The sequence below is a fragment of the Cuculus canorus genome, chromosome 8 (assembly GCF_017976375.1).
Source record: "Cuculus canorus isolate bCucCan1 chromosome 8, bCucCan1.pri, whole genome shotgun sequence".
NCBI lineage: Eukaryota > Metazoa > Chordata > Aves > Cuculiformes > Cuculidae > Cuculus > Cuculus canorus.
Window position 1 is genome coordinate 14,783,305 of NC_071408.1, and position 26,903 is coordinate 14,810,207.

The 26,903-nt window shown below is 40.3% G+C and overlaps 1 long non-coding RNA gene across 1 annotated transcript; it reads right to left on the reverse strand.

Moving 5' to 3' along the window:
- Positions 1–18,292: 18,292 nt before the first annotated feature.
- LOC128852907 (uncharacterized) lies at positions 18,293–26,471 on the reverse strand. The gene is made up of 5 exons (XR_008451020.1): positions 25,160–26,471; positions 21,788–21,879; positions 19,515–19,675; positions 19,262–19,437; positions 18,293–19,170 (listed from the first exon to the last, which is right to left on the reverse strand). It is a non-coding gene; the product is annotated as an uncharacterized LOC128852907 (long non-coding RNA).
- Positions 26,472–26,903: the final 432 nt, after the last annotated feature.

Consider the following 26,903-nt stretch of genomic DNA (forward strand, 5'->3'; position numbering starts at 1 on the left):
CTCCTCTGTCCCTTAGCTGTCAATAATTAATACATTATTTACACTTGCACATTCTCATTTCCCAGCTTTCAAGATTTCATTTATACTCTGATCCTTTGCTTAGCAGCAAATTTAACATTATTGTGACCTTCTTCTGCCTCACACTATATACCTATCAAGCAGAGAAAAAGAATAGCATCTAATATGTACATTTATTAAAGCAGAAAGCTTCAGTTACTGGAAAAAGTGACAAATGCCAGTGTTTGCCACAATAAACTGGAAGAGAAACAAATTGCTTCTGAAGAAAAATCAATTAAGAAGCCATCTTAATAATACCGTTTGTGGGAGCCTCAGCATTTGCATGTTTAAGGGAAATGCAGCTGAAGTGTTTCTAATTAAAACCCAAAGGAATCAGCAAACTTACAACAGCCATGCCACAAACTCCAGACAACCGTATGTTAAAGATAAACCATTTTGACTATCCGAGATTAAAATATTCTGCTAGGTTGAAAGAGTATTTTTCTCGTGATGCTGAGATGATGCATCCATTATATATTCCTAGGAGAAACAATGTCAGATGGTCATATGAGATGTAAATTGCCATTACATCATAGTGTACATAAATGTACATATTTATTTAGTATAAGAATATGCAAACTACCAGCATAAAATTTAACATATGTTAAAACTGTGCTGTAAGCAAGGATTGCCAGAACATAGCTGACTGGGGTAATCCTTTTGAAGTCAGTGCCAATTTTCCTGTTGAAGTTAATTTTTCTGTTTTGAAAAGTAAGTATCCTGGACCTATCCTGACATGCTGGGGACAGACACTGGATGATCCTGAATAGGGAAAATCACAGAAATTTGGGGGTTGGTCTCTCAGGGAATCTTTCCGCTGACTTCAGCAGATTTTGAAGCATTGGGAGCAAGAAGAGCAACAGTCTTTCTCCAAAATGAATGAACTGATGAAAGAAGAAAAAAGCAGACAACCCAAAGATGCTTTTCCACATGCAGGAAAATTAAATAAAAAACAAAATCCCAAAGAAGTTACATTGTCGGTTTTTGGTTGTGTAGAATTTACAGTCACCATTTAGAAGACTCTTTTTTAAGTCCACAGAAATCTAAAGCTCTTGTCATAACTTCTCATAACTTTGCAGAAGGGGGTAGTATTCTTTTAGCCAAGCAAGCACTTCCTCCAGCTGGAGTTTGCCCATGCTGCCAAAACAACAGGCATTAGGCAGAAGGGATTGTTTGTACAGCATGACAGCTTCAGGGTTAACCATACCGTTGACTCCCCCAGTCTCTCCAAGAACCTCTGCTGAGTGATTGCTGCAACCGTTACACTTCTCTGTGGTGGGGATGGTGTCCTTGTTAATCACACAGAGGCCTGGCTGGATTTGGCACTTACTGAAATTTTGTCTCAGGAGCTGTAATGAGAGGGAAAACACAGACATGCTGGACAGCTTCTACAAAATGCTGCACCATCTGCTTGACCAAAATGAACACACCAGCCAGAGGGAGGAAGCATTAAAGTGGCGAGAAAATGTTGTCTTAGCTGCGGCTAGGCTTTCTCACTGTTTTCAGGAATTGTGGACATTGAAATCCACTTGAGACTAACTTTAACCTCAGTTCACCTATGCACAAACAACTCAGCCACCAGTCCAACAGTGCCATAAATTGACTGCAGTGATAACCAGCTTTCACTTTTTTTCTTGTGTAGTCAGCACTCAGCTGTCACTATCAAACCTTACGTAAAACAGGGAGTTCTGCATTAAAGAATCTGCAAAAAAATTCCTAAAACCACTCCAAAGTTAATACCTCATTAATTGATTTACCATTGCATGACATATTGGCTTCAGTTTCTATAGCCCTGTCTCATCTTCCTCATCAACTGGTGATCTCAAGTTGGCAATGGAGTGGGTACACGTTGTTAATGCATCCTTCGTGCCTGCTGCATCTGACTGTACCTCTCTTGCTTCTTAAACCAGCTTTACAACAAGTGATTGCTACAATGCCATAAAAATTAGTTAATATTCAACAGATGCATTATTTTGCACTCTGAGAAATTAGTATTATTTGCTGCAAATAAAAATTTCCAGGACAACTTCTTGCATGCCAGTTCTTATCCAGGAGCATAATACATTGGTTGAACTGTGTTTTCTTGTTAGCAATAGAGATTTTATAGCAGAAGCCCTGGCACAACTTTTATGATGGAGAAGCAAACACTATTACATCCATACTGCCATAAAAAGTAATCATTTCTGGACAACACTAACACAGTAAAAATTCCAGGCTGTGGACTGGATTCAAATTGGTGAGTACCCAAAATGTGTCCAAATGCCACCCAGTTGCAAGAAGATCTGTTCTGAATTCCTGAGCTATTATGGGAATACAGTGTTTATGAGATGTGCTGGATTGATGCTATCTGCATGCAAATTCTTTTTTGCTTGCCATACTACAAGTGCACATGGAAATCAGAGTGTAAATTTTCCTCTGCTGTCTGTTTCTGTAAATCACACCTCAATAAGCGATGGGTCAGCTTTATTTAGTAGGTTAAGAAAATGGGTTGCTTTCTCACTACAATTTTTCTTCATTCCTATTTGCTCTTATTTTTGTCATTAGCAGAAATATTAGTTAACAAAAATGAAGAGGTTTGCAATATGAATAATCTGGAAAGCTTCTATTCACTCATGGACTACAAGGGGAAAGTCTAGCTCTTCTTTCACCATTATGCACCCCTGTGACTACCGATGGCTTTGTTTTCCCAAATGCTGACGTAAAATCAGCCAAGAAAGAGAGGAGCTGGTGGAGCCAGTTCCCTCAGCCACTCCTAGTAAGACTTGTTCTCCAGTCCCTTCACCAGCTTCGTTGCTCTTCTGTGGACACAATCCAGGACCTTAACAACTTTCTGGTAGCAAGGAGCCCAGAACTGAACACATGATTCGAGGTGTGGCCTCACCAGTGCTGAGTACAGGGGCACAATCACTTCCCTGGTCCTGCTGGTCACGCTGTCTGACACAAGCCAAGATACTTTTGGGCTTCTTGGCCACCTGGGCACACTGCTGGCTCATGTTCAGTCGGGTGTCAACCAACACCCCCAGGTCCTCCTCTGCCAGGCAGCTTTCAAGCCACTCTTCCCCAAAGCCTGTAGCACTGCACAGGGCTGTTGTGTCCCAGATGCAGGACTCAGCACTTGGTCTTGTTACACCTCATCCCGTTGGCCTCAGCCCATCTGTCCAGTCTGTTCAGACCCTTTTGAGGAGACTCCCTATCCTCCAGCAGACCAACATTTTCTCCTAGCTTATTGTCATCTGCAAACTTACTAAGGGTACATTTAATCCCCTCATTCAGGTCATTTAGAAAGATATCGAACAGAACTCAACCCAACAGTGAGCCCTGGGGAACACCACTTGTGACCGGTCTCCAGCTGGAGTTAACTCCATTCACCACCACTCTTCGGGCTCACCCACCCAGCCCGCTTTTTTACCCAGCAGAGGACGTGCCTGTCCAGGCCAGTGGCAGCCGGTTTCTCAAGTAGGATACTGTGAGAAATAGTGTCAAAGGCTTTACTAAAGTCCAGGTACACTACATCCACAGCCTTTCCCTCGTCCATTAAGTGGGTCACCTTGTCATAGAAGGCGATCAGGTTGGTTTGGCAGGACATACCTTTCATTAACCCATGCTGACTGGGCCTGATCACCTGGTTGTCTTGCGTGTGCTGTGTGATAGCATTCAAGATGATGTGCTCCATGACCTTCCCTGGGACCAAGGTCAGACTGACAGGCCTGTAATTTCCCAGATTCTCCCTCCGACCCTTATTGTAAATTGGTCTAACATCTGCCAGCCTCCAGTCAAGTGGAAGTTCCCCATTCAGCCAGGACTACTGGTAGATGATGGAAAGGGGTTTGCCAAGTACCTCTGCCAGCTCCCTTAATACCCTCGGGTGGATCCCACCTGGCCCCATAGACTTGTGAATTTTTAATTGTCCGAGGAGGCCTTTAAGCATTTCTTCATGGATCAAAGGAGCGTTGGTCTGCATTTCCTCCCTGTTTACTGGCATGAGGTTGAGTACCCAGAGAACATCTTACCTTACCATTAAAGACTGAGGCAAAGAAGGCATTAAGTACCTCAGCCTTTTCCTCACCCTATGTCACTATTGTCCCCCTCTGCATCTAGTAAAGGATGGAGATTCTCTTGGGCTCTCCTTTTGTTGTTGATATATTTGTAGGAAGATTTTTTTAATTGTCTTTCACAGAATTGGCCAATCTAGTTGGGCTTTAGCCCAATGGGCAGGGGCACCTTCCAGTGGATGGGGTTGCTCAACGCCTCATCCAACCTGGCCTTGAACACCTCCAGGGATGGGGCACCCAAGACTTCTCTGGGCAACTTGTTCCAATGCCTCACTACCCACAAACATGGTCAGGCTTTTGACAGTTTTAGAATATAGCCACTGATACACAAGGAAAATGGAATTTGGCAGATCAGTCCATGCTGTGAGCTGGGCTATTGTGTTGGGGTGGGTACAGATAAGGATCACAAAGCAAAATATGAACTGTGTGTAAAAGCCCAGTAACTTGTCTCCAGAAGAGGAGTTTATGTAAATTACCATTAAAGCCTTTACTCTTGTTTGCTGATAAATTTATAGACATTAGCATCAAGGTAGCAATCAGGATTCATCAGCTTTACTTTTTTATAACCTTTTAGTCTCTGATAACTTCTCTCTTCAAGTGACATACTATAACATTGTGCAGTATTAAATGATATGCACAAATAAGTACCTAATGGTAGATTTAAAGATGTTGCAGCAGTCTAAGTTCTTTCATTTTCCTGATTATAACAGCATTTGCATAATGTATGAATTCAAACATTATTGCTGTTAAATAATGCATAAATATTCTCCCATGCTGAAACACATCTATTTCCTCTCCATGAATTATTTTGAATGTATCATTCAGTTGTTTTTCTATTTAAAAATGTAGTTAGAACTCTGCATATATCAGTATTATGACTGGAAGAAGTATCATCACAAGTAGTTGGCTAACACTCCAAACTGTAAATGAAGTATACATTATTAAATGGGCCATTTCCTTCCTTCTTCGGAAAGCATCATCACCAGAATACAATATTTAGTATTTCTGAAATGTCAAAAAGGAATGCAGGTACGTATTTGATTATCTGGCAGGTTTTAGGAAAGAAAAAAAAAAGAAAAACAACATTTTGCTCCTCAACCTGAAGGGAATATGAACATGGTCATATATAAAGAGAGATAAATCTGTAAGAGGTGATTGAGTGGGTTCTTGAATAGCTCTTTGTGAAACTAAGCACTGTCAACACCCATTGACTTCCAATCCCATATCCCCCAGATGATGGACCCTTTTATTTATATTTGATTTTACAAAATGTGCCATCCAGCAAACTCTTGGATAAATCCCATCAACACTGTCACAGAAGTCAGTTACATCAATGACAGATGGCAGGATGAATAAAAGAACTTCAGGATTCAAGTATCTAAACTTGAGCACAAAAAAATTTAGCTTGGTGCACAACGTTTAACAATAAAAATGTCAAAACGAAAGTAACAAAAAAAGTACGTCCCTCCTGGGTCCATAGCACACCTGAAATGGTCAAAGATGGTAAAGAATTTAATAAAACCCTGCGGGCTCAAAAATATCTTGTATACATGCTTACTTCAAAATGTGCAAACGTACCAATTTGCCTGCTTCACCCTAGTGCCTTTTCCCTTCCTTATGGAACTGCAACACCTTTGTTATGAAATAGCCAATTCCTGCAACTGCAGTATTTAAAATAATATTTGAGTGTTGCCTCTCTCTTCCCTGCCCCCATCCCCCATCTGAAACTGGTGACTTCATTTTAAATTACTTTTTAGTTATTATGGAGACATGACTTAGTGTTTCAATTTGGACCCTAACTTGCTGGATTCTCCTGTCTCAGTCAATTTTCCATTTGGTGAAAGTAAGAAATAATCAAGTCTCCAATAAACATCATCTTTTTTTAAAGCGTATCATCTTTTATGATTTGTCATTATAATGCTAAAATGAGTCTGCTCCATCAGTGCCATCACCATTACTTTACCCATATAAACCCACACACCTATATATACATATGTGCAAAGAAAACTATTTACTCTGTCAAATAGATATTTTGCACTGTTCCTCTTATTTCCACTGTTTCTTTTTTACTTCACTGCTGTAGATGGCATAGTGGAAATGCACTTTTAAAACTGAATAAGCTGATCCAGTGCTAAAAGGAATGTATTTCACTTATACTTATATAAGTGAGCCTGCATAAAAGGGGAACATTCCAAAATGGATTCGATCAACTTGAAACTATTGCAAATAAAGCATAGAAAATGTTCTCTCTTAAACTCAATACACTTGTTAACCCAAATAAAACAGACTGTGAAACTTCATGTCAGTTTTAAGTGCACAGACATCTGAAAAAAAAATTAAAAAAAAAAAAAAAAAAGAAAAGTTGTTGTGTAAATGCTTTTCCATGAACAAAGGCTCTTGCCCAAATAACCTCATTGCCTTCTATGACAAAGTGACTCGACTACTGGATGAGGGAAAGGCTGTGGCTGTAGTCTTCTTGGACTTCAGTAAAGTCTTTGACACAGTTTCTCACAGCATTCTGCTGCAGAAACTGTCAGCCTCTGGCCTGGACAGGCGCACACTCTCCTGGGTTGAAAACTGGTTGGATGGCCGGGATCAGAGAGTGGTGGTCAATGGAGTTAACTCCAGCTGGAGGCCAGTCACAAGTGGAGTTCCTCAGGGCTCGGTACTGGGTCCAGCTCTGTTCAATGTCTTTATCAATGACCTGGATGAGGGGATCAAATGCACCCTAAGTAAGTTTGCGGATGACACTAAGCTGGGTGGAAGTATCAATCTGCTGGAGAGTAGGGAGGCTCTGCAAAGGGATCTGAACAGGCTGGACCGCTGGGCTGAGACCAATGGCATGAGGTTAAACAAGGCCAAATGCCGGGTCCTGCACTTGGGGCACAACAACCCTATGCAGTGCTACAGACCAGGAGAAGTCTGGCTAGAAAGCTGCCCAGAGGAGAAGGACCTGGGGGTTATGGTTGACAGCCGACTGAACATGAGCCAGCAGTGGGCCCAGGTGGCCAAGAAGGCCAATGGCATCTTGGCTTGTATGCCTGACCAGCAGGGCCAGGGAGGTTATTCTCCCCCTGTACTCAGCACTGGCAAGGCCACACCTCAAATCCTGTGTTCAGTTCTGCACCCCTCACTCCAAGAAGGATGCTGAGGCTCTGGAGGGTGTCCAGAGAAGAGCAACAAAGCTGGTGAAGGGGCTGGAGAACAAGTCTTACAAGGAGTGGCTGAGGAAACTGGAGTTGTTCAGCCTGGAGAAGAGAAGGCTGAGGGGAGACCTTATTGCTCTCTACAACCACCTGAAAGGAGGTTGTGGAGAGGAGGGAGCTGGGCTCTTCTCCCAGGTGTCAGGGGCAGGACAAGGGGGAATGGCCACAAGCTCTGCTAGGGGAGGTTCAGTCTGGACATCAGAAAAATGTTTCACAGAAGAGGTCATTGGGCTCTGGCAGAGGCTGCCCAGGCAGGGGGTGGAGTCACCATCCCCGGAGGTATTTAAAAGATGGGTAGACGAGGTGCTCAGGGACATGGTGTAGTTGATAGGAATGGTTGGACTTGATGATCCTGGAGGTCTTTTCCAACCTAATGATTCTGTGATTCACAGCCTTGACTTGGACCATGTAATAGGGAAAGATCCCACCTGTAAAACCTCATAATACCCACCTAGACACTGCCTAGCAAGAATTAACTCTTCCTTTCCCTTTAGTTTGAATTATTTTCTTTCTGCAGAGGCAGGGTTCTTAAAATCACTTCACACCTGCATCCTCGGTATGGCAGCAGCAGCCCGTGCCAAGCAGCTCTTTGGGTAGCTGAACATCCAGTTAACTTTACTCAGACCAACAAGTATGACACTTCAGGCTAAGTTTTCAAACCCAGCTAATAAATCTGAGTTACTTTCGCTAGCAGAGAAACATCTGCAAGACTCAGCTAAGCCGGAATACCTTGTTTTTTTACCTGTTTGAACAAATGTAATCATGCAGACTGCCAATGTACAGTTAGTGAAAGGCTGAAGAGACAAAGAGGCTGCCTAGAGCAAAGCTGCCCCATGTTGTGTCTGCTGTACCTTAGCAATTTTTGCAAATCATAAAGAAAGGATTAGGCAGGTGGAAAGAAATACGTTCTACTTAAAAAAGCCTTTGTTTAATTCACAAATTAATTAATGAAGTATGAAACTCCCGTCCTTATCTTGTTGTGGGTTTGCTGTCAGGAGCAGAGATACATAGTTCAGAACAGTGACAAAAAAAGAGTGGTGGTGTACACTTGAAACGCTAATTCCCATGGGTCCCTTGATTTGATTTCTGCCTTTAATACTGATAAGAAGTGACAGTAGTTGGATAAAACAATCAAAATTGGAGTTGAAGAGCTTATAAACCTCCTGACACTTCAATAAACCAAAAGCCAATACAAACCTTAAAAAACCCATATATCCATTTTGACTCTGAGTGGCCACATGGAGCAGAACTAACACGTGTTCAGAGGGCTAGAAGTTACCTCCTGATTTATTTTACTCTCATCTCATAAATTTGAAATAAAAAAAAAAATGCTAAATTCTACATGGAGAAGTAAAATCTTTTATAACCTTTTAGACAGTTGCTGCCAGTTCTCAAGAGAGCTTTATGCCTGCTGCTAAATGTCTACAAATCAATATTTAATATTTTGGAAAATGAAGTCTTAATTATCCATCTCCCCTTTAAGCATCAAACCCACTTTCAGTGAAAATTTGCTGGCTGATGGATTGACTGCTGCTTATTAGTGCATCTTTTCCTGTAGGTCAGAGAGAAAGGCTTCCAATCACATCTCTTGTTTGCTAAAGATAGTATACATTTCACTTGGTATTAACAATACATAAGTTCATCTTAGATGGTTTCTAAAACTCCAGCCATAGTCAATGGCACCCCCAAGCACAAAAGTCAGCGTATTGGACTTTATCCCCTCCCCTGGTTGGAGCTGCCTGCTTCTTCCCATAGGCAACAGGGAGCATAAATTTATGTAGAAAATTCTGAGGAAAGCCAGATTTTCAGATATTTGGGCAACTAAGAAATCTGATGCCTCAGCATTCAACCACCCCATGATTTAAAATTTTACTCCAAGGGCTCTACAAAGAGATTCACTCACCTTCTGTTTAATGGAGGTTGAAAAGAAAGCAAAAGCACAGAAACCAGCACATTCTGATTCTGGACCCTTTGAAAGCGAGTCACATTTCAAACTTTCCTACTTTCAATACCTACTTTTCAGTTTAGTACCTCTATGCGCAAAGATTTTTAGCAGAGACCACAAATGAAGTCCACTGAAACTGCCAGTCCACAGGAACACTTCAGCTGATTTCAGTGGAACCTTGATAAGACACAGGAGCCCAAAATCATTGCAAAACTTAAATATGTATTCTCCAATTTTAATTGAAGTAGAGATTTTGACACAGGAACTGTCTGTTCAAATAGACCTGACAAAAACAAATGGGTTTTTCTAATAGAGCTTTCTATTTTAGAAAGCCACTTATATTCTCTTTTGTTCCTTGCATGTGATCCTGCACTGGAGTCCTGGATTGAATCTGTGGCATCACATTTATTTCTCCAGCAACTGATTTTGAGGTCACAGGCACAAGAATCATAACTTTATAGGCGAAGACAAGTATGAAATAAGAGACCATAATTTTAAATTAAATGAAAAATACCTTCAAATTGTCAAAATAAGACTGAAAATTAAAAGCCTTCATAAATGTATAGCCTTGAAGTAAATGGTTTTGGGGTTTTTTTTTTTTGTTTTGAAAGCCTAAGAAAGTATCCAGTTTCATATCCCATTAAATTAAGTGTAGGTCTTGTTGTGTCAGAGCGTGTATGTGTGTGAATATGCACTCTCCTGAATTAACAATGATGGGCACAATTATTTCTTGTTATAAGAGTCTGGGCACAAGAAAGGAAATCTCAGGTGCCAGTACAAATCAGATTAGTGACATGGGCAAATCGTAATCTTATCACAGAATTTGAATCTTTAGGGTACAAAGAAGCACAGTCCCCTATGGTATTGCAATCTCACCTTGCCTACTGAGTTGCCCAAGCAATACACTAACATCCTAACTCTGTCTTGAGCGCTGTATATTTGTAGTGGAAGCCTCTTTTAGAAGATGAAGTAATGTCCTTCAGAGAACCTCAGGTTTTGGTAAGACTTGTTTCATGTAATATTACAAGTTGAGTTTTGCTGTCAGATCCCAGTCCAGCATTTAACCACACATTTAAATCAGCTCATAGTCAGGAAGATTACTCATGCAATACCAAAAAATGTGCTTACATCACACTTCCCAGGAACGCCTCCCTTCAGATCACCCTTCCAAAGGGCCAAGACTTTCATACATGAATGTGTGGTCGTATGTCGTTAATGGCTTTGTCTTCTCCTTTCTCCCTTTAAGCAGGCTACTTCTCACACTTGCCAAAACCAGTACTGCAGCTTCAAACTTAAAAATAAATCCTGACTTAGGGTACTAATTCAACCTTGCAATGCACAGATGATGTACTTTGTGGTGGCTTGGCCACAGCAAGCAGCTGTCCTGCATGAACCACCCTGACGCAGCTCCCAGCCAACTCCTCCTTCAAAGAGGGGCTGTTGCCTGGACTTACCTTTTGGCAACCACAGTCCTTGCTGCCTGCTTCTCTGTGCCGCGCAGGAAATGCTCCTTTGACTGTAAACAACTGACTGCAGAAACTACTGGTGCTCTGCAGTGAGTGCAAGGCTATGAGATAGGAAGGTATCCATATCACCTGGGAAGAGCTCAGAGGCAGACAGCTACTCTGGACCAGCTGGTGCAGGGCACTCTGGCTCCCTTTGAAACGTTGACCCCTTGGCAAGGTGTTTCGACAACCAAAAAGCATCTAAGAAGTATCACAGGAAAGGAAGAGTGGAGAACGCAGCCTTCAGGACATCGTGCCTTCAAAGAAGCCAGCGGATCTGGCTGGCAGTCTTCCTGGTGCAAGGAGGGCTTCCCTAGCAGTATTGTTATGTGCATACCTTTCAGTCTTCAGTTAGCTATTTTTATGGTGGCTTTAGACAAATGCAGAGTATATCGAAGATGCAAATCTTTAGCAATGTTACTTCTTCAAATAGTTTTGGTGGAGCGGTAATATCTTTTCACCGTTTCCTATTTCATACTTGTGTTCATGCATTAAAAGAATTTCATTGCATCATTCAATGACAATTACAGATGACAGCCATAAGCGTGGGTCTGCTGAATCCAAGAGCACCATGCTGACTTACTCAAGTTTCCAGCCATAAGCTACTTCAAGGGATTTAATTTACTGCACAGAAAATTCTTTCAAAAGATTTCTTTTTGCCTGGATAGAAATTGTCCTCAATACCGTGAGTACGCAGCAGCTGTATCAGACATTTGGTTCGCTAATTAAAAGAACTAGAATAATCAGCTTTAAGGCTCTAATACCCATCTCTAAATACCTCTAAATTAATTCAAACTAATTTTTACACAAGAAGTACAGAGCACTACTTCTTACACAGAGGTGTCATTTTGGTATAACTTGAAGCATCGTTACATTTTCTGGTTTTATTTTTGGATGGACAGTCACTAATGACCTGAACCTGCCCACTTCAAGTTAAAACAGACACTTTCTTCTGGCATGAGTGGAAGTAAGATCAAGTCCTAAATACATGTCATCCCTAGAGGACTAGGATACGCTGATGTGAGATTGCTTCAGCAAGCAGAAAAATGAGCTGGAACTACTCCTACTTTTGTTTTGTCCTTTGCATTTTTCATACACTATATTGACAGTTTCTAGATGTGCAGCATTCTGTGGCTGGTGATCCTTCCTACGCCTATGTACTTTCCTGTCTACAGCCCTATTAACCTCAGATTTATTAGCTAGTTTGTCAGCCACTTACACTGCCAACTTCACAAGAGGCAAACATGTCCCCGTGTGAAGATGCACCAAAAACACCGCAATGGAAAAAGAAGTACAACTCATCTCAGTCTATATAAGAATACTTAAGCAAAAAGTGAATATTCTATATGTATTCAACCAAGCTTTAAAATTTAAATCAAGCTTAAAACATACTTCAATCTCTAGTATTCATTTTACCTTCAGAAACTAATATTTTCTTACTATTTGGTACGTCACGGGGAGGGAGAAATACGTTTAATTACGTAAGAAGATCATAGTGGATATTTGGTAGGAAAGTAAGATATAAATAACAAAGAAGATATATTGTTTGTGCAATTAAGGCTCAGCTATAAAATGTCTTGAAGGGGCATTATTTTGATCAGCGTGCTTGAGTATCCATTACTACGATGTGCTAAAATTTAAATGGTGTGCACAGTATCTGCAGTATGGACACAGACTTCCTTCATCATCTACACATGGAGGTTGCTGTAACACATCAGCAACACAAACACTCCTGAACATCATTAAAATCTGGCTCTAAGTGCCAACTGGAGACTGGAAATCAAACCAGCAAGGGTATAGCAGGACAGTCTATGAAATATTTAGATTGGTGGAAACAAACATACAGATTTTTTGGATCACACAAGTCAAGCAATGAAACTTTGCTAAAAGATAATGAACACTAAGTTTTCTCTGTGTAAATCATCAAACATTTATTTTTTAGGCATGTTCCTATAGTTAGGATACATTTGAGGTATAATCATTGTTCTCAAAGGCCTTCAAAACATATTCATCTTCCTGCACGATTTGCTCTAGGGTGAGTTCACCAGGCAACATAATAAAACATCAGTTGCCTCAAAGCCGCTGAGGCTATTTTAAAACAAAACCTTTCCTATGTTTTCCCTCCCGTAGTACATCTTTGACAATTTAAAAGATCTGGGGAAGTGGTTTTTACTATTGAATTTGCAAAAAAAAAAAAATGTGAGAAAGCGTGTAAACCTGTGTAAAATGTTATGGGAGGAACAGGGAGGCAGTGTGGGGAAGAACATACCCAGAATTTCAGAAACTAGTGTGAATATCTAGCCAGCCTATGTTTTATCTCCCTGTGCCATAAAGAACTCAGAGGTATGGACTGCACAGAACCTAAGATGCACTTGGGACAAGCAAAAACTTTCAAATAATTTGCAATAAGTTTAAATTAAGAGCCTGAGAGAATGAAATTAAGTGCCCTGATATAAAAAGCACAAACAAAAGTTCAGCACAAATAAAATACACGACGGGTTACTGAAGCAGTCTATTTAACTTACTGAACAAGTCTATTATTCATTGAGAAAATAAAAGGAACAGGAAAGGGAAAGTATGAATACTTGAAGTTTGACAGTAGTTCACAATTACCGCCATTTAATTCTAACGGATCTTCTCTCAAGTATTTTTTTTTTATCTCAATACAGTTCTGCCAAAAGAATGGTGAAAAATTGCAAATATGTTTATATGAAGTACGTGTAGTTTTTTTTTACAAAAACTCTTGTGAAGATGTTGAATGCAGGAAGTCTATTAAAATGCAGACTACTCTGAGAATGTGATGGTAGGTCCATGGGTGTTGCAATCATTTGCTCCTTTAAAGCTTAAGCTTGCATAATGCCTATCAATGACTTGAGTGTGCAGATATAGTTCTCAGGAGGAGTTAGTGCTGCCCATCATGCCCCTGTACAGACTTCATAAGTACAGGACTAATTTTACCAAGAATACTCCTTAACACTCTGTAAAAAGTGCTGTCAACAGCCCTGTGGGTGAGCCAAACAGGTATGGTTTGGTGAAGACTAAAGGGTATAACTTGGTTTCTGCAGCTGCTCAAGATAGGTCATATTTTACAGTCAAAATATTTGGCCAATCACAGAGGAGTATGAGGGCTGTTGACATGCAGGAATGGGAACTCGGCACTACTGGCACACTGCTCTGGTCTGCCCCAGTGCTGCCGGGCTCCTTCTTAGGCTACGCTAACAAAGTCCTTGCATACAAATCCATCTAACACCACAGCAACTGTGGTGGACAAGCGCAGACCCAAAATAGGATAGTTTGACTCCACGCCTCAAACTTGCCTTCAGTGGAAACTAGAAAGCTGCTAGTCTGGGTCAGAATTACCAGTGGATGAGAAGAGCTTCATAAGCTGTTTTGTTGTAAAAGCTATGTAGAAAGGTCTGGCTGGGAAAGTTTTCCTCACTCCGGAGAATAAGTGTGAAAATATTTTCTGAGACCATCTCCACAAACTCAAAGGTTATCTTTAGATGAATGACTGGAGAATTGTATCTGCAATATATTTATACTTAGAGTCTCATGAAGCTTCAAAGACAGAAAATCTGTGCTGGAAAACACCAACACCTTCGATAAAATAACTTCTTATGGCAAGGTGACAAGTGTTCCACACAGCTATGTGTATGGGCAGATATTTCTAAGTGTTGATTTTTAGAAGTTGCATTGCCCTCTCCCTCTGTGCATAAGGTTTATAAAATAAGGTATTTAAAAGCTTTCCAATAGCAAAGCCTGGTGAGTGCTTTTCCTGCAAGGTAGGCTGATGTGCAGGCAGAAGGCAAGTCTGCAGGAGTTCTGTTACAGCATATCCTATCCATCCATTCCTTTTCCTTTCTTCTCCCTATTCCACACAGGAAACTTTTCTGAACATAATAGGAGCAAAAGTAATTCTTTTCACTTGTCCTTTCCCATTTATGAGCCCTTCTGTAAGATTTTATCAGGCTGATTGCTGGATAACGGGGTTGCAATATAAAAGCATTCTCAATTTCAAAAATCAATCATACATTATTAACCCTGCGTGTTATTTTTATGGTCAGTGTCGATTACTATGAAAGTATATTTTGCCTAAAAAATAAACAAATGTACCAATCCGTTTTGTCAATGTATTTCTAAATACTTACTATATTCGACATTTGCAGCTACATACCTATAACCGCTTACTCTTCACTATTGGTTTTATTGATTGAAATGCCACTCATTTTGTGTAGATTAAAAAAATATGGCTTAGGTTGTTTCTGTTTATTAAGATGTGGCCAAGCAGAAATTTCACTTCATTTAAAAAACTCTGATATCACTTTCCTTGTGTATGGTTCATATATACACTGTTTAAAATTCTGAAGAGAACTCTTATCTAATGCATTTATTCACCTTCTGTTTCACAGACACTTCTATTAGCATAAAGGCTTCTGCAACCCTCTTTGCTAATAGTCATTTAGTTGTTTACATATTGTTGGTGTGTGTGTAAACTGTAATATTAGCTTTAACTAACACACCTATATATAAGAACATCCCTTAAGGATAAAGTATCCCAGTGACAAAGCATTCCCAGCTGAGAAATTATAAATTCCCCTGGATTATTTCCTTTTTTCATTTTGTTTTCATCTCTTAACAACAAAAGGAGAAGAAATTGGGTAAAATAGACAAATTACCATTGGGGTTTTTTTCCCCCTTCAGCTAAGAATGGTCTTTTCCTAATCCAGTAATAATTGTAATAATTGTCAATTTTTTCCCCTGGGAATGATGGTAAGAGTATGCATTGACTGCTGATAGTGGAAATGGCCTCGCAAGAAATTCAGCCAAGGGAGGTGTCCATGCTTACAGCACGCTCAGCAGGAACATGAAGTCAGATAAGTCAAATTACCAAAGAGAAGCAAAATCATTACAGATACAGAGCAAGATTAAGATGGATATGGTGAGGCACAAGCAGAGGATGAGAGTCACACAGGTCTCCAAATATGAAGACGAAACATACAACTTGATACTGCAAACCCCCCAAAATTATTCAAAACAGGAAATTATCAGTTCAAACCAGTAAACTCCCGTATTTTTCTACAGTGGAAAGATTCTTATGTACTTCAAAACAATCACACGAAGAAAGATTATAGGAGTGGAGGCTGAGGAATGCCCACTACCTTGTAACCAAGAAGTTCTGAGGCAGTGGCAGCAGCAGCATTTGGACTCCAAAGTGCTGCCCACAGCACAACCATCCTGTGCACAAAGTCAATAAATGGAGCTGTTGGAGAAGCGAGATGCTGAAATCTCTTCCTCACTACCACAAACTACTAACCTGAAAAGGAGATCTGGAGTATAACAGGATAAATAATACCAAACAAGAACTGTTCCAATGCTAATATTGCTTTAACTCCAGAGGCACGACACAAAGGCCATAACTAAGTTAGAAATGGATCATATAGTTTATTTGCATGAATTCATAACTTTAGCTGCTGTGTACTACTATAAATGTTCATTCTTAACCTGGTTTCTGGTGCTCAGCTTAACCACAGTGAATGAGACACATGATTATTAACCTCTCAAGCCCATGGAAATGCAATGCAATAGTTATTTAAGTTAGCATAAATCCCTTGCAATCCGTCCACGATTTATTAGAAGTTTGGAAATGAGGTTTGCACATTTTTTTCCTCCATTTGCTATCTTCTGCCAGCTGTGTAAGGACTCAATAAAAAAGCCATCTATCCTCTTTTGTCAACCACTAGTTCTCCAGTCTCAAGCTATAAATGAACAGCACAATAAATTAAATGTTTGACAGGGAAGATGCATGACTTCACAACACCGTTTGATCTATGTTTTTAAGGAAAAAAACCTGAAAACCATAGCTCTAGTTCTGCTATTGATCACTGGAAAAATGTGTTTAAATAAAGAATATAGAACATCTCTCTCCTCTTTTTCATCTAACCTCAGAAATCATTCTAATTCACAATCAGAAGAAACAATAAGAAAATAAGAGGAAATAAAGTAAAGGGAGCAAATCTAGTATGATGCTTCAAGCAAAGACATTTCTTCACAATTAAAGGGAAAGATATTGATAACCAAAGTTGAAAAGATAGTTCTGAGACACTAAGCATAGAGCTTTGAAAGTCACTAAATTATATCAGAATCAATGGAGAAAAACAGTTACCTCCAGAGATGACTTAACCCCCTGCCTCTGCTCAAAAAACCTATCTTGACACAGGTCAAACTGTCCTGTTGATCTGCTTATATCTGATGACCAATTTTAAGAACACTGGTTCAGCTGAGATGTCGAATATTCAGGTAGCTGAATCACACAAAAGAGCCTGCCTAGCTGCTGTTAAAATCAATAAGAATACAGGTTATGAGTGATGCATTATGAATGGTAAAGTGGCCATTATAACAACTCAGTCATGCCACTGTCATGCTGTAACATGCCATACCAAAACCTATAAGCACTGAGCTGTTTGAAACACTCCAGGATGCCTCCAATCCAGGTTAAGCACAGTTTCCTGTATTTAACATCTGGGATAAATTGCAGCCCAGGAGACCGCTGATGTGGGCAATTTAACTGGGTTGTTAGAGTGGTTTTCAGACAAAGGAAGCCACGAAAGTTTGTGTTTAGTCATTAAAATCAGAGTCCAACCTGCATGTGGAAGAATCTGTATCTGCAGTGGATATATGGAGATGCTCCTATGGAACTGCTGTACCATACAGCGCTACACTGTGGATAAGAAACAGTGACATACACAGTGATTGAGAGAGAGTTTTCAGTAGCTGGCACTCAGGAACGAGCTATAGTTCCATGAAATCAAGAAAACGTGTACACTGTAATACTGTGTTAGCCTTTAGAAGAACTTCAGCACTGTTGGAAGAAATCCTGCTCTGTGTTTCAGGGTAGGCAGGCCCAGACTGAGCATAATGTCCTTTTCAGTGAGCATCAGCAAGTCCAAAGTAAGCCAAAATCACACCTGCACAAAAGGTGACAACTCGCAACAAGGCAGCACAGGGATGTCTTTTGTAGATAAAAGTCTGTTATGAAACACTTCATTGTCTCCCTGTCCATCTTTTCTTGACATATGAACTTCCAGTATCCAGTGCTGTGTGAAAAAACTGCATTTTTCCTTCAAGCACCTACTAACAGTGATGAGCTGACAGATGGGAAGCATGTGATCAGCCCGCACAGCTTTCTGCATACCTGCCAAAACAATAATGCTACAGAACATAACCTGCCCTCGTCTTTAGATATTTTCAGGAGAAGCGGGTGTGAAAACTTTAGAACATCTGTAAAGTAATAGGGGAATCGGTAGCAAACAATTTCTGAGGTGTCAATCTGACATTTGTTTTAGACAGTACCTAGATAATGAAGTTCACAGGCAAGTAGATGTTTTTCACAATTTAAGGTTTATGCAGAGCACAATTCTTCAGAAACTTCCCTCTACAAACAAGTCACTAATCTGTCCGTAGGAGGCAATTTTCAAGTACTTCCCACACATAGATACAAAGATTACAGGCCCATTTCTCTACTGGAAACCTTAGGCTCCTTTTTACTTAGCATGTTTTCCTTATAAAAGGAACTGCAAAAGACTGAGTAATCCAGTGTTTTAAAAACAGCTTTTTAATCAATTTAGTTAACTAATTGGAAGGAGTAACAGAGAAAGAAAATATCTTAGCTCAAGTTAACTTCTCTACCAATAACTTTTTTTATAAAGTTCTTTCTGAAAACAAGAATCAAGCTCCCACTTGACACCCCAGGAAAATACTGAACTCAAGCAAGAAAGTGTGACCAAATTCATTGGGTCAGAAAAACCTCAGCCTCATGTTTTATACAGTACTTACAAATGAACCACTCATTTTAAAATGTCACCAAATTCAGATCCAGATAAAGAATTTTACACTCACTGGACACCACTGCAAGCAAAGAAGGAGTTAAAAATATCATGGGTGAAATCAGCTATCTAGTTTTCTCCTTCCCAATGCAATTGACAGTCCAGAGCAGTGCATAACCCCTATGCTACAGGTTTGTACCAGCTTTTTCAAAAGGTCTAAACCTTGTATTTCTGCATGCTCCCCTATCAAGAGCAAATAAACTCTTTTTATAGTCAGAAACTCAATGTTCAAGCTGCTACTTAAACTCCAGTAGACATGTGCCACCCCACAGCCTTCACAGTGCTCCCCACACTGGAGACCCACCAGCCTGATGTATCCAAGAGCATCGCCGTGCTCTCTCTGGCTTGCTTCCTCCTACTTTCCTGCAAGAGCTGAGGCAAGTCTCCAAATGCTCCTCTTTCACTGGCCTTGGCAGCACGAATGTTTTTCAGTTGGGATTTAGGGTCAAGACCTTAGACTGGGTTACACTGCCAGAGCAAACTGTGTCATATTAAACATGAGAGTCCTCCTTCTTCCTCAATCTAAACAGGAATTAAAATATGTTAGTTTAAAAATCAGTGCAAATCATACCAGTAGATCACGCCATGTTTGAATGGATCGGGTAGTACCTACAACTCAGTTGCAGCAGACAAGAGCTGTGTGCAAGGTAGTTGCCGTGGGCTAAGCTGTATGTTGCTCCTGCAACTGAAGCAGCCTGGTGAGTGCTGATCTGGTTATCTTGGTGCTTCAGACTGCAGACTGACTCTCACTCGCTCCAGGTTTACCACTGCATTCTTTCTGTTCTCTCCCTGCATAAAGAATCATTATTTCAGAGACATTTCAGCCAGAAAGCACTGATGCACAAACATGAAGATACACTAATTACCCACAGCAGTAGTCCTCTCAATGCCCCAAAGGGTATTTTTGTCATCTTTTCTGCCTTACAGCCAGGTAGCAACGCAGGGAACCGTCATCTCTTCATTTTTCTATGCTGCCCCACAATCCATGCAATATAATCCTGGTTCTGAATGCAGCAGACAATTTGCCCTAAAAACATACATTCACAAAATGAATCACAGGCCAAAGGGACAACTTACAGACCACGTGCCCATCCTGTGATGCTTGCATGGCCTCAAACGTGTTTGCTGCTCGTTCTTCAGCATCTGGTGCATCGCCTGACAGCCTCACCCAAAATCCTGAAGTTTGGAGTGAAGTTTATCCAAAGTCCTCAGACAGCTGGCAATCAAGATGCACCAAAAGCATTACAGAATACCCAGTGCCAGTTGCTCTTCAGTTTGTTATTGGAAATATTGGGGGGTTTTTAACCAGTATCTGGTTCCCTTTCTAGGTAAGCCCTCTTCTGTTATCGTGCTAGGAACATGCTGTTATTAACCCCTATGTTCATCAGAATGTTGCAGGCCTGGGTAGAAGGTGGCCAGAATTCCATCCTAAGGTATCGCTAGGCTTCAGGAGCTTGCTTGGTGGCAAGACAACAAGCAGTACCGTAGGATGTATGTAACAAGAATGGTGACTTTGAGATTCTTGAGGAAAAATATAGAAGATTAGGCATTTGCTGCAATCCAGGAGCCCCCTGCAAGCTGCAGTTGGTCTCTCTGACTATATTAGTGGGGTCAAGAGTCACACACATGTAGATTGTGCCTATGCTACCCAAAGGTAGCATCAGTGATTCCAGAAGAACTAAGCACTGTTTAAGATATATCAAGTAACCACCATCTCATGTGCTACAATAGTAACCAAGACATTTTCCCTTGAAGCAGAGCCTGGAAATCACAGCAAAAAGAAAAATCATGATTTAGAAATGGAACCCTAAAAGACTACTCCTTTGAAGAGAGCTCAGTAAATCTCTCTAAATTAGCTTCTGAATAGCTCTAAATTAACTTCTATTCAGGACTAGATTAAGGCAGTTGGGGTTCAAAGGTGCCTTATGAGAGACAGCCACCAAATGATCCTGCAATCATCCAAATAATCCACCTGGGATAGTCAGAGTGACGGAAAGCATAGCTCAGGCCCTTCCTCTATCTTGGGAGCATTGGGCAGGTTTGTGCTATAGCCTGAGGACTGGAAACTTTGATTACCAAAAGGGTGGATTAGCTCTGGTGGACACATGGGCGAGAGCTATAGCTCCTTTACGCCCCTGCCACCCCACAGTGCCTCTCACTAGTATTGCAAGCCAGTGCTTTGGCTCTGGTAGGCACTGTGACACTTGCACAGCTTCAGGCTCTGGAAAAGCAGAGACAGCTCAGGCAACATTAAAAAACATTCAGACTGCACTGCTAACATCTGCTTATTTATTGCTTGAGACTCACCAGACACTTTTACACTGAAAGCAAATTTAGAAAAAAAAAAAAAAATCCCTATAATATGGTAATGCTTTAGTAGCTGTTGAAGAATTCCAGAGGATCAGTGCTATTTTTCAAACAAAACTAGTATCATCTACAGCTGAACTCTCAAATAATTAGATTACTCTCATTCCAAGTAAGGTCAAAGCTTTACAAGTTTTTGTGGCTATCTTACAGCTCTTACATTTGGAGGCAATCCCTGTAGTAAAATGGAAGAGTTTTGCCTATTTTACCACACTTCTTCCCATTACCTGACCTAATTTTCTCTGTTTCACCCTCCCATAAAATAAACAACCTGCCTCTAAGGACTTTCCCCCGCCTTGGTGCCAGTTTTGCTGACTTCTGTGCTCCAGTCTGGTATTTCTGACATCATTTCCTAAGCAATTCCAGCCTGACACGGTACGACTGACAGGGTAACCCAGCTGCTGTTGGCCTTGCAAGACTGCTTCCTAGCAGAGACAGCTTTGAAAAAGGAGGCCTGATGCCACTTCCTTGAGCCCAACGAGTGACTCTGTTATTCATAAGCAGTGATATACATATATAATATATACATATAAAAAATTTTGCAAAGGCATAACCATCAGCTCTTTGAAACTTCTTGAAGTGGTAATTTCAATTACCTTATTGCGTGACTAAGGTCTGACTTAAAGAAACACTGACTAAACTCCACACTCTATTTGCTGCTTCTGCATAAGAAATAGGTATCTGTATGGCACAATAATGAAGGACTAACAACTGTGATTAATGACTGAATTCAGAAAACCTTCAGCTTTAGAAATGCATTAAGGCATTAGCTTACCTCCACAGAAAATTGCTTTGGCATGAAGAGCTGTTAATAATTATACATTGATGTGCAAGTTTGAAGTGCTAAATGCTACAGATGGTCAAAACCTGCAGAAATGCAAACATTTTCATGAATATGCATTGTAATCCAAGTAAATTTTGTTTTGTCAAGTGACTTTTGCTAATATCATTTCCTCTCCTTTGAGTACGAAAAATAAATCCAAGTGCCTTTTGTCAAAATTCCTAACTGTATCATTTACATCTTTCCTTTGAGTTTGACCCCACCGAAATAGTAGCAAAAGATCAAGAAGCGGAATTCATGTCTTAGCAGAAGGCTGCAAGTAGAGATAGGCATCCAAAATTTTCCTCTCTCTTCAAAACCTTATATGCATATACTCTTAGTCAGATATTTAGCACGTTCAAGGACTCCACAGGATTGTGCCTGCAGAGGCTATATTCCTTCATTATAAGGTTAAGAACACAGAGGTTATATTCCTTATCTCAATGTTTGGTCTCTGTTTTCATCTTACACATTTAAATAGAAGATATAAAACTGCAAATACTCCTCTTCCACTGCTGAACTTCCCAGTTCTCTCTGATGACTTCAGAAATGATAATTTAGTTTGAATTTGTAAGTGTCTCAAGCCAGTGACATCTGTAGAGCAGAAAATTATAGCACCTTATAAAATTACACCTTACCTCAATCTTCAAGAGTTTTAAAAGATACTATAAGATTCTTATCACAAAGCACAATTGTATTAAATAGGAGTAGTGAACTCATGCTAATGACATTTAATCTCTTATTCCAAATCACGCACACAGATGTGAACAGGAAAAAAGGGCAAACAATCAAAAAACTTTGCCATTACAGGTCTTAAGCTTAACTTCTACACAATAGCTCAGCCACCAGCAGCCCAATGGTAATTTAAAAGACGTTGGACACATACTATGTGACAAAAGAGGGAAAACTCAGCAAACTTTTAGCCTAGGAGATTAAGGAGGAAATAGGTCCGCAGAATGCTATTTTCTATTAGCACCATATATATTTCCACAACCCACAACCTACTTAAAATTAATGCCAATTTTTGTGTGCCCTGTGACAATTTCCAGGAACCAATCTTGGCCATAAGGAAAAATAGAGTGAATAAGTTCTTCCTTTTACCTTGGCACCAGATGTAAATATCTCAAAGCAAAAATTCAAAGGAAAGCATTCTGCACCTGGAACCAGTGTTTCTTTCCTGCTCACACAATGATGATCCAAGTCTCTGTGAATTTTCCTGCTAAGGCTTTTGGTTTAATTTCGAACAATTCTTCCTGCAAACCTGAGATCCATGCCTCTGCAACTGATTATTATTTTCAGATGGTTTCCTCCACTAATATCCTGAGATGTAATTCTTGTTACACTACTCTCCCTGCCCTAAGAGGCACATTTCCTATTGACCAATACTCTGCTCAATTCTGATTATAATTGTAAAGGCACTGCACTGAGATTATTAAACCTCCTACTTCCACATCTCATGCACAGCAATCTGAGAGGGTTATTAAAATAGACTCCCTTCTGATCATCTCGGTAGACATTTTAATCTTACATTCAGTGTTTTTATAGCCAAACTTCGCTCCTCACTCACAGGGGGGAGGGAATTAATTGAATTGAGTGGGAGGTTGATTTGGTGGAGTCCATTGGAACTGAGCAAAAGTATATCTCATCTATTGAAAAGCACTTACCCTGAATTCTAACAAAATAAGTCCATTTTTAAAATCCTTGCTTCAAAGGGAAGAGAGGGAATTGCTCGTGCACTCTCCTTCTTTCCCCACTAGTGGTTCTACAATAATTTTTCTTAAAAACAAAACAGGCACCTGGGAAAGGATGATACAACTGCAATGCGTGGAGTGAAGAAAGTTTTGGGGTTTTTTTACCTTCTAATGTTTTTTCTAATACAGAACATGAAAGGCCTTTCAGTGGAGTCATGGGATAAGGATGGACAATGAGGAAGGCAGTGAGGTAGGCAGTCAACAGTACTTCATTTTCTCTCTGCCCACTACATGAAAACTAATGCTCTGGGTTCACTTGCTGAATTTTCTCACATCTCGCTTTATGTCATAAAAGACACAAAAAATAGCAACAGCAGTGAAAGCATTTGCCTAAAGCCTCCACTGGAATGTTAGTGCAGAATGCAAACTGAAGCTTTCCTGGGCCATGTAAAGACTAAGATCTGTGCGTTCACCTAACACATACATGTAAAGTATCCTTTTGCCTTCTAGGACTAAACAAAGCTTGAAGAGGCCTTGACTAGAAGACAGAAGTCTCAAGAACAGCTGCTATGCAGGTGAGACCTTGGTTTCCAGGACCGGGAGGCATCTCAGAGAAATTACAGGGAAACCTCGATGCCCATTTGATCGCTTGGGTTCCATGTTTCCAGTTTAGTCATCCTCATTTTGCTACAATCCATCTCTCCAATACTTTTCTGGTAGGTAAGGGAATTTAAGGCAAGTTGAGCAAGCATGATATCCATGACAGCTCCAGACTTCCCTTCCACCAGTTAAATCTAAGTCTGTAAAGAAAATCTGCATGCCTGCAATCCAACTACAATTCTTTGAAGGCAAGACCTTATTCTCTCCTAAGCTTCAAGAGGTAGTTAACAGTGAACAGCATCAAATGCTGAAGCACAAAGAGCCCCTCCAGGAGAAGCTGAAGTTCTCTTTAGCAGGTAACACGGAGTGTCAACTTCTCCAACTTCAGGAGTTCTGTAGCATCTTGTTTTCCCTTATGTTAAAGCTCCCCTCACTTCTATTCAACAACAAACTGCAGTCCTCCTCATGATTTTTAATTAACTGCTTTTATTTACCAGATTTTACATTTGTTAATCTGATCAATATCAAATTAACCTCACCTTCAAGGTCATTAGTGAATATGCTGAAAGGAACTGTTTTCAAAAAGCCCTGGGAGCAGCACATACACCCTTCATTTGACACTAGCAATCGCCCTTCTCTCCTGTCAATTGACCCTTTCTCATCGCTAGCCATTCTTTTACTATATAAGTAGGTTTTCTGTGATCTAAAAACCCCAAACTAACTAGCAATTCTGCCACATCCAATTGGTAGCTTGCCTGAGAAATAGGCTCTGGCAGAGGGTGAGGGGAGGGGTGTCAGAATCCCCAAAACTTCATTTGGCTTTGCACAGCAATAAAATAGAAAGCTTTGGCATGTATCTTTTTAAGTGTTTCTACCCCTGCTGTAACTTTATCCAGCCAAATTTAAAAGTACCTCTGTATACGTATACGTATCCTCCTGTATATGTATCTCTCCATATAAAAGATAACCCCAAACATTCTCCCCCACCCTCCCCTCCCTCCACCCCCACCATTTCAGCATTATCTGGACTCCTCACCGTTACATCTTGTGATGTTTCCCACATGGAGCTCAGTTCTTCTCAGTGAACGTAATTTCTGATGTATTTGTAGATAAGATCTTCTGGGGCCATACATGGGATGTGGAGGATGGAGGTGGCACATCAGAGGGCAGTGAACACTTTACATCTATTCAGCTCTCCCCAGGTCAGTTTTGGGTGGGGAAGCAGCTTCTGAAACTTCACCCAGCAGCTCTCAGTGTGTTTACATCTGCAGATGGCCAACAACATCCTTCGGAAGCCAGAGTTGCCACCGGACCATTACACCTTCACTAACATTCGCAGGGAAAGATGGTGCAGAGAAGAAAAGGAGACAGCAAAACCAGGGCAATAAGGTACAGGGAAGCAGTAGTGGATGGAGAACAGATCCAGAGAGCAGCTTTCAAAAAGAAGCAAAGCATAAACAGTGAAAATGATCTAAGGTTGGAGGGGCGAGCGATGACGGGTAGTTCTTGAGTTAGAGAAAACAAAACATTTTGTTCAAGGTTTTGTGTATTGAGTCTGAGCGAGATGAAAAAGTGGGAGACTGAGTAAGGGTGAAAGAGGTGCAGAATTCCAGACAAAATGTAAACTTAGTCTAACAGAGCCTTTTCTTTAATATTCAGTCTGCTTCAACTCTAAAGAACAGAGCATTAATACACTTCAGAAATTACAGTAACTAGTCTACACTTAGCTTTGCAGCAAGTAGTAAGCTGTAAGCATGACACTGCTTATCACCTTTAGTGCTTACACCTTTAATCTAAACAGAAATATTTTAGTCTATTCCTCTCTTAATAATAAGAGCCTCTCTTATTACAGCTTCTTAAAATACTCTTACAGTACTGAATCAATTTGGTAAAACAGCTTTAATTTTGGCTCAATTTCCTTGACATCCAGATCCCAGATCTGTGTTAATATACATGGCAGTTTTGTTCTATAAGAAATGCCATAATATTTTTTATTCAATACTACATAAGCATGTAGATTTATGTGCATGGCTCTTAAGTAGTAAATATTACCATTATCTGTCACCATCAAACAGCAAAAGCCTGGCTCTTGAAGCAGCGTTTTCTTGCCTATCTGCTCTTACACTGCAGCAAGTGGCAAAAATCAGAAATGTTTCTTTGAGAATTATTATGGCCTTTACAACATGACTGACACCTCAAAGCAAAAGGGAGCCTTTGCCTCAAGAAACTTAAGAGGTATATATGTCAACCCGACTCCATTGGGTAGAAGCAAACATCATTCTCACCATGATTAACAAGGAACTAAGACACTGCATAAAAAAAGCATTTGTGGAAATAGAAGAACACAAAAATCCCACTATGACAACTAGAGAATTTTTTAAAAAGTTGCATCCTTATTGGACCTAGAGCAGCAATTGCAGAAATAACAAAAGTGGCAAGGTGAGGAAAAAACACCCCACCCCCCCAAACCCATGCAGAACAATCAGCACCCCAGAGACTGTCACCATCAATTATTACATATATTTTTACTTGCCTCATGGAAGAAAAATCACACTAGGAATTTAAATAACTTTACTTAAGGAAAATATTCAGCACAGCTCGTGAAGCTGATGTAATCCACTATTTTGGCAGCAGGCAGCAAACCATTTCATGAGATGCAGCTGTAAAGTGATGAGTTTATTATGTTAATTTATGTCATATCTCTGTATAATACACAGTATTTTGGTAATTATTAGCCTCTAGAAACTGAAGAGGTTCATACAGGCACTTAGGTCAATGAA